Source organism: Tursiops truncatus, chromosome 12, assembly GCF_011762595.2.
Source record: "Tursiops truncatus isolate mTurTru1 chromosome 12, mTurTru1.mat.Y, whole genome shotgun sequence".
Lineage (NCBI taxonomy): Eukaryota > Metazoa > Chordata > Mammalia > Artiodactyla > Delphinidae > Tursiops > Tursiops truncatus.
Window position 1 is genome coordinate 38658704 of NC_047045.1, and position 9396 is coordinate 38668099.

A 9396-nucleotide genomic window follows, 5' to 3' on the forward strand; every position below is an offset into this window, starting at 1 on the left:
TAACCCAAAAACATTGGTCGAATGTTATTACACTCCCCTTCTATAACATGGGGATGGGAGTAGAAGACTAGGTCACCTTTGTGGTCTTTTATGGTCCTGACATTCTACAGTCCAATGAATTGCTTTATCTGCTGGGCTGGAACAGGCAAATGCTTTGGGTTGGAGGAGAACTCACTTATGGTTGTGGCTATGGCCATGACTACTAAGGGGGAAAATAACACCCTCTCTTTCATTAGAATAAGATCTGATAAACTAGTGCTTTGGACTGTCAATTTGGGATGGAGATAGAGGGGAGAGAGCATAGAGAAGGAACAGGGAAGTTTTAATGGCCAAGATCCCATTCCTGAAGTAGCAAAAGGAGACCAGTTTCCCACAATCAAGAAGCCCCATGACACTGCTTCCACATCATTCACCAGAGACTTTTCCCTGAATGTTCCTGAAAATTTGAGAAGTTTCAGGGTTATGGAAAGTATGAGGCTTATGATCCCATTTTGCCAGAGGGGAAATCAAGGCAGAAAATTGTTAACCTGATAGTCAGACAAGAGGTAAACAATTAGTAGACCCAGATCTCCTAGTTCCTCCAAACTGCCACTTCTTCAACCCAAAGCCCTACCTTCCACAGGGCCAGATCTTTGTTTAAACTACACAAGCAGGAATCTTTCAAAATTAGAAGCAAAACTGTTCTTTGTAGTGAAGTTAAACGGGAAACAATCTCAATGTCCAATAAAAAGAGATTATTTAAGTTAATGTATCATGTGTCCATACTATAGAATATACAATGTAACCACCAAAAAGGATGTCATAGAAAGCCATGACACGAAAAAACGTTCTCAATATATAGTTGCCAAAAAATGCAGGTTACAAAAGAATATGCAGAATAGAATCTTATTTTGAAAAAATAGAAAAAGATTTGCAAAATACTGGAGCTATGGTAATAGTGATGATCCCTTGGTGATAGGATTATGAGTAATTTTTACCTTCTTAATCTCTCTTTTTTATATTTCCTATAAAGGAACACCTACTTTATGTGGTAATAAAAAGTTAATGTGAATTAATTGATTAGTGACAAATTTTCCTTATCACATCTGCAAACATATTTGCTTATAATTCTCATAAATCTTAAACCTCAAATTTCTTTTACGTCAATGAAATAAAAATAAATCCTGTGCCTGGTGGTTGTAGGCTACATTCAGCCATGGCCTTAGCCAGTGCTTCAAGCTTGAAGACTGCTCCCCAACTCTCTCAAGTTATCCTGTTGTCCTCCACTCTGGGCTTCACCATCACCTAATATCTTTGAGCCCATGCAGCGTATTCAGCGCAACTAACACAAAATCAGGGACAGACTCCCTATCCTTCTATACCCAAGGGCTCCCACGGTCTGTGGGGTCCTTTCACACCTGATGATACTCAGTCTTGTTTTAGTAAAGCCATATTCTAAAGATAAACGGGTTGGTGAGGGGAGAAGGTGATCGAATGAAGTGAAAATCACTCCCATCCAAGGAAAAAATGACTCATTAAAATTCTCTTGGGCCTAAAACTTAGTTCCTTTCAGATGGGGCCTACTGTATTTGTGGCTCTGGGCCTGTGGCCCTGGCTGATATTCAGGGATTGACCTAGTGGAAATATTTGTCTCAGGGTCTGGCAGTTTTGGTGGTAGCAAGTCCAGTGACCCTCATCCCAGGGGCAGTGTCTGGTAACAAGGTTGGTCAGTGAGGGCATGTGCTGACAGCCAGGAGAGCTGCGGGGGACAATAGCCAGGACTTTTCTTTGGTAACTAGTGTGTAGATTCCAAGCTGCCAAGGAAACAGTCTTGTTCTCCACTGAATCCCCAACATGTGTCTGGTCTGTAGTAGGAAATCAACAAATAATTATTGCTTAATGAATAAAAGAAACTAGGGGTTAAAAAGGTGACCTAATCTTAATCAATATTAGTATAGGCCTTTAGACCTGATTCCTTCTCCCTCCCAAAAAGTGACTGACTTTGGATATCTGCCATCAGAAAAAAAAAATCCTAATCTGTTAAAACTGAAAGGATGACTTCCATTTCCTATCTCCCTCTACCTTTATGCTCTAAAAATGCTGTCTCCTTGGGATCACTTCTGCTTTGAGCCATGTTTGTTTGAAACTGATGAATTTTTATTCAGCATTCATAAAGGTGATCTCCAAATACTTTTGGCTATTTGATAGGTTTCCTTTTAGCTCCTAAAATATTTTCCCCAAGTTAAATATGAGCGATCAATGTTGGAATGCTGAGAAACTCCTAGAATTAGAGAAAGTGAGCCTCAGCCATACCTGTATGTATATTCCAAAGAGACAGAAAAAGAGACTTCAAATAAAGTAAAGAGTATATGCAATTTACTCTTTTTTAACCTGAATAGCCAAAGCAATCTTGAGAAAGAAAAACGAAGCTGGAAGAAACAGGTTCCCTGACTTCAGACTATACTCAAAGCTACAGTAATCAAAGCAGTATGGTACTGGCACAAAAAAAGACACACAGATCAATGGAAAGGATAGAAAGCCCAGAAATAAACCCACACACCTATGGTCAATCAATCTACAGCAAGGGAGGCAAGACTATACAATGGAGAAAAGACAGTCTCTTCAATAAGTGGTGCTGGAAAAACTGAATAGCTACATGTGAAAGAATGAAATTAGAACATTCCCTAATACAATATACAAAAATAAACTCAAAATGGATTAAAGACCCAAAGGTAAGACTGGATACTATAAAACTCCTAGAGGAAAACATAGGCAGAACACTCTTTGACATAAATCACTGCAATATCTTTTTGGATCCATCTCCTAGAGTAACAGAGATAAAAACAAAAATAAACAAATGGGACCTAATTAAACTTAAAACCTTTTGCACAGCAAAAGAAACCATAAACAAAACAAAAAGACAACCTACAGAATGGTAGAAAATATTTGCAAAGGATGTACCTGACAAGGGATTAATTTCCAAAATATACAAGCAGCTCATACAGCTCAATATCAAAAAAAACCAACCCAATCAAAAAATGGGCAGAAGACCTAAATAGACATTTCTCCAAAGAAGATATACAGATGGCCAATAGGCACATGAAAAAATGCTCAACATTGCTAATTATTAGAGAAATCCAAACTCAAACTACAATGAGGTATCACCTCACTCCAGTCAGAATGGCCACCATCAAAAAACTACATATAATAAATGCTGAAGAGGATATGGAGAAAAAGGAACCCTCCTACACTGTTGGTGGGAATGTAAATTGGTGCAGCCACTATGGAAAACAGTATGGAGCTTCTTTAAAAAACTAAAAATAGAGTTGCCATTTGATCCTGCAATCCTGCTCCTAGGCATATATCCAGAGAAAACTATAATTGGAAAAGACATACACACCCCAATATTCATTGCAGCACTATTTACAATAGCCAAGACGTGGAAGCAACCTAAATGTCCATTGACAGATGAATGGGTAAAGAAGATGTCATGTATACACACACACACACACACACACACACACACACACACAAACAACACACAATGGAATATTACTCAGTCATAAAAAAGAATGAAATAATGCCATTTGCAGCAACATGGATGGACCTAGAAATTATCATACTAAGTGAAGTAAGCCAGACAAAGGCAAATATCATATGATATGGCTTATATGTAGAATCTAAAAAAAAAGATACAAATGAACTTATTTACAAAACAGAAACAGACCCACAGACATGGAATACAAACTTATGGTTACCAAAGGAGAAAGGGCAGGAGGAGGGATAAATTAGGAGTTTGGGATTAACACATACACACTACTATATATACAATAGATAAACAAGGACCTACTATATAGCACAGGGAACTATACTCAGTATTTTGTAATAAACTATAAGGGAAAAGAATCTGAAAAAGAATTGATATATATATATATATATATATATATAGACACACACATATATATACACACACATATATAGACACACACATATATATACACACACATATAACTGAATCACTGTGCTGTACACCTGAAACTAACACAACATTGGAAATCAACTATACTTCAATTTTAAAAAAAGGAGTATATGTAATTTAGCTGATAACAGTTACTTCTTCTGGACCCAATTTCTACAGAAAGGGGTGTGTGTGTGTGTGTGTGTGTGTGTGTGTGTGTGTGTGTGTGTGTTAAGTAGGAAGGACGTACCAGGGGGCTCAGCTAAAAGAAACTCTACATTTTAAAAATGTCATTTAGAGAATAGCCCGTTGGGGGTTGCCTGCAGTTTCAGTTTCTAGAATAAAGTCATTGATCACCTGAAGCTCCATCTCCCTTTATTTGAGGGAAGATCTCCAAGATGGGCCCTTTAGTTACCAGAAGGCAAGAACACAACCATTGTCCTTGAAACAGAACTTGAATGCAGATGATGCAGTCTGAAATTTTTCACTGTCTTTAGATTAAAAAGTAGCTGGTTGGTGAATAAAAAGCAACTGGTTGATGAATTCCCTGTAAGGATAACCAACTTTAGTATGGGCCACAATTTTAATAAGCCCACTGGGTTAGAAGCTGAACCCAGAAAACTGAGTCTGGGGCCAAGAGGAAGGAAGAGAGAAGTAAGGTTGCATTGACAGTAAAAATAACTCAGAGCATTCACTGGCAGGGAGTCCAGTGAGCTTTCAGTGAGGCTGATCCAACTCAATGATATGACAAAACACCTAGTCTGAATCATCCTATGCCTGGCTTCCCACATGGTCACAATATGGCTGCCACTTGCTTCTAGGCCACATACTTCCCCATTCACATTCAACACAAAGGAGAGCTTCTCCAGGTACCTTCCACAGAGGAGCTAGGAAGCTTCTTTCCTAGAGCAACCTGCTAACATCTCTCTCATCTCATTGGCTGCAATTGGGCCATGCCCCATCCCTGAACCAATGACAGCCACTAATATATGCTGATTGGCTTAAGCCCACGTTTGGAGGGGGTGGGAGGTGGATTCTGCTTTGCCCCAGGGACAGGAGCTGCCTGGGGAGGGCTGGATACCTGAATAATTGCAGTGCTCTTGGCCAAAAGGAAAAGGAATGGGTGCTAAGGGACCATAACCAGCAAGAAGCGACTGATTAGCAGAAGGTAGGGAGGGGGAGATCTGGGAGGAGAGAAGAGCTTGGTGGGTTGGGGGACAAAGAGATGGCAGGATGCTGTGCGCTGTGCACGTGGCCCTCACTCCTACAGCACTCTCAGACATGATCTTCAGGAAAGACCACAGAAATTGTGAAGTGCTTGATGTGGTTGAAGTTCTTGTAGAAATTGGTGAAGATGCTGAGTTTTGCTCTGTTTTGGTGAAGATGTTGAGCACATGAGAAGGCAGGGACAAATACCAAAGGGATTCAAAAACTGTTAAACCTGGGGAAGTAGTTAACTGTTAAGCCGTATGGGGAGAACTCTGGACTTCCCTGGGATGTGAAAATCAGGAATTTAAGGGACAGAAAGGCAGCCAGCTGATAAAGGGGCTAGAGCCATGTAAGTTGGGTGTATATTCAGCTATATTGCACTCTTAAGTAAAGGGGAGGAATCTTCTGGAGATCCTTGACTGGAATTGGTGCTCTCCAGATGAGCTATTCAAGACTGAATGACTCACACTTTGAGAAGAGTGTTGTGAACTATTGGGATTACCTTAATCTAGCTGCACAGTTCACCCCTAAGCTGCAGGCGTGTGTTTTGTGAGATGAGAGATAAAAGCCAGGCCCTGACTGAAGGGAATCAGTGGGAGGGTCGGTTCCATCCTCTTGAACAATGTAGGGTAGGGGCTGCAGGCAAGCCTCGGGAAAATGGCCAGGTGGAAACTGAAGGAGTTCCTACAGCTTAGGGCTCAAGGGATGCTGTAGGGACTCAGAGACTACCTGTTTTTGGCAGCGACAGGACATGTGGCAGCACCATCTAGGAATGGGTCCTTTACTGACCTTCCAGTGATGGAGACCAGGAACAACCTCTGGACTAGTACAAAACCCAGAGAGTGTGGGGGACTCTCCAGTGAGGGATGCCCATCTTCTCCTGGTTTGTGGGAGTTATATTCATATGAACACTAAAGGAGATGGGAATAGCAAAAACTAAAATGAAAAGAAAATTTAACAAGAAACATACAAGTTTTATGTGAAGCTCAGTGGCTCAGAGCAAGTATTCTGGCTTGACCCCATCTGTGACCTTGGGTGAAGAAACGCAACTGCTCTGTGCTTTATTTAATTTCTCTTGTCTGTAAAATGGGCATAGTACTACTGTTGTGAGGATGAAATGAGTTAGAATAGATAAAATGTCAAGCTGTTAGAATAGTGCCCGGAATGAATGAATGAATAAATACATAAATAGCTATAATAAGGAAAAGGGAATCTAAATGGCACAAACACACTTGAGAAACAGGAGAAAAGGGGGATAAAAGCAACAAAATTGTAGAAGCTGCAAAGCAAATGGGCTGATGGACGAGAGGGATCTGACCTGGTGGACCCACGATATCTGAACCTTTATTCTGAAGTGAGGGGTCCCAGGATGCACACACTTCACACCATGAAAGCCTCTGAAACTGGAGGTTTAAGGAATCTCCAAAAGTGGAAGTGAGAGGGGACTAAGAACAAGAAGACCAGACCCCCACCCCACCCCTATGCTGCTGGTGATGGCCCCTCAATCCTGACCAAACAAAGGATTACTCTATCCTTGAGGACACAGGCCCGCCTGAGGGCAGAGGTGCTGTCCCCAAAACAGGATTCAGAAAAAATTCATATCCTTAATCGTGGGACCCACAGAGCCCGCCACGACTCAGCTGTCAGACTGTTTGCAGGGAGACTTAGACTCCCAGGCAGGACATCAGAGGGAGAAAAGATCTACACACACTGACAGGTGGGGTTCACATGAACAGCCCAGCAAGATCCCCCTTCAGTGAAGCCCACCAGTGACAAGGCTACCCATACGCAGAAAGCTTCCAATCACATTTTAAGGGCCTCACTAAATTTGATTCTCTGGCCTGAAAGACAGAGACTAAAACCAACAAACAGGAAGAAAAGGAATCTGGAGAAAAAAAAATTTTTTTTTAATTATGATTAATGTCCTGGAAGACATAATACGACATATTGCATCAATAACATGAGAATGGGTTGCTATTTTTTTAAAAAGACATTAAAAGGATAAAATAGGATCCTTGGAATTAAAAATATGAGAGTAGAAATGGAAAATGTAATAGAAAGATCAAAGGATTTTGTCAAGATAAGAGAGAAAAGCTAAAAGAAGGAATCTAGAAGAAATTAGGGGATCAGTGTAGGAGATGCATGGCAGGCTGATGCCCCCTAAGAAGTGAGATGCATGTCCCTCCTGGCTTTACCCTCCTGCAAGTTTATTTCAGCTAGTTTTTGGTTGTATTTGGGTGTCTTCTTGGGAAAACAAGGGTTTTGGAGCTTCCTAGGCCATTGTGCTGACGTAAATAATCTTAAGCAAATTTTGATTGCAGCAATTTTTGTTCCTGTGCTTTAAGATGTATTTTAGAAACAGAGAATAAATTTCTTAAGGCAGATTTATACATCCTTTTTAAAAAACATGCTGTTTTGGAAAAGTATGTTAATTGGAATATTGTTGCTCTCTCATTTGAAAATACTTTAGCAGAAGTACTCTAGAGACATATAGGTGAATCTGGAGCTGGCACAGAAATGAGTCCTGCAGGTCAGAGTTATCCTGTCTCCTTATTCTCAGAGTTTTAGCCCTCACCCACTCAAAGGCCACATCATCAACATCTTAACTGATAAAACTACACTTCAGGTACCACTTTAGGTAAAGTCTGATTTCCAGATGCTAAACCTCTAACCACATCACAAGACCTAGGGACTTTCCACCCAGGGCTTACCAACAACATGGGGTGCCTCACTGTCTCTGGACCTCCCAAGCACTGGCCACAGCATACATCATCGTCCAATTCTTTAGTCAGGGATGGGAGTAGCTCTCCCACTAATAATTTTGATTGCCCAGATAGGTGTGGTGACTCCTCAAACAGGTGATGACATCTGTTAATATTTTACTACAACCAATTTGTACAAAACAAAGCACAACACACATTGTATTACATAAGCTCCCACTTTCTCAAAAAAATGATCATCAGGACCACATATCCCAGGACTCACTCAGAATCCGCCTAAATTTAGCCATTTCTTTATATGCTTGCCTTGCTAAATCCTGTATATTTGGGAAGTTGTCTGGCATACAAATGCCACAGTCTTCCCCACAATATCACATACTCCTCCCTTTTCAGCTGGGATATGATCAGGGCCGTGATGTTTTGGAGCACCACATTTCTCAGAGCCACCATTCTTACAGTGATATATGCCCAGTCTCTCATATGGTTTTGGTCCTTCCATACATTGGGATTTGTATATTCAAACACTGTTCTGGAGCATATCCTGGGTTCTTGATTCCTAGTCTTGATTTCCCTCCCCACCCACCATCTTCAGGGAGCCATTGAACATCCACAGATGTCTCACATGCCCAGTAGGTAGAAAAAAGGGCAGGCTGCTATTCCTTACCCATTATCAGAGCCCACTCCGCGGGATCTGCATTGAGAGGTGACAGTATGGAACCATCAGGAAGCATCACATGTTCCAGGAACTGTGCCCTTCCACTCCCGCCTGGGCTTATGAAATGTGTATACCCTAAACAAGGGAACAGCCTTATCGGGTGGGTATCTTGGGGTGTCTGAGGGTTAGATTGCCAATCATGAGCTCTGGGTGACCAGTTTCTGGGCATTGTGGTCCCCAACCCTGGATGTCCAGAAATTAGTAGGCCTACTGTGCTCCCACCCACACCCCACGAGTTCAAGGTTTTGGTCCCCCATCCCATAATTATGAGTGTTTTTCCTGACATTTTCTCTTTGTTTATGATATTTATCAGGTTGACCACTGGGGACAGATCACCCAGAGCCACTGATAGCCTGTGACTCTTGTCAGGTTTAACACCAGATACTATGATAGCCCATCCTTCAGAGATTATGGAGTGAGGGGTCTTCCAAACCTGGAAGGGTATTTTTGCTAAGCATTTTCTTGATGTAGATCAACTCTCTATCAAGGCCCTGATCGTCCTATGGGTGCCATAGCCCTGCCTACTAGGGCCATGATTACATTATCTCTGAAGTCATAGCTGGCTCCCTACATTAGCACTGCACAGTGCTAAGGCGAGCTGATTGGCTTAAATCTTATTCCAGCCGGTATCATAGCCCAACATGTCCTAGGTTAACCTCACCATCATTAAGAGAGAAGCAGGGACTCCTTAAGTTTCTCCCCACAAATAACAGTGAAGGGCTAGTGCTGGCTTACCACCACCTGGGCAGGGCTTGTGGCCCTCCAGAGTCCCAGAGGTGACCACTCAGCCTCCTTTATCCCCAGGCAGCAAACAG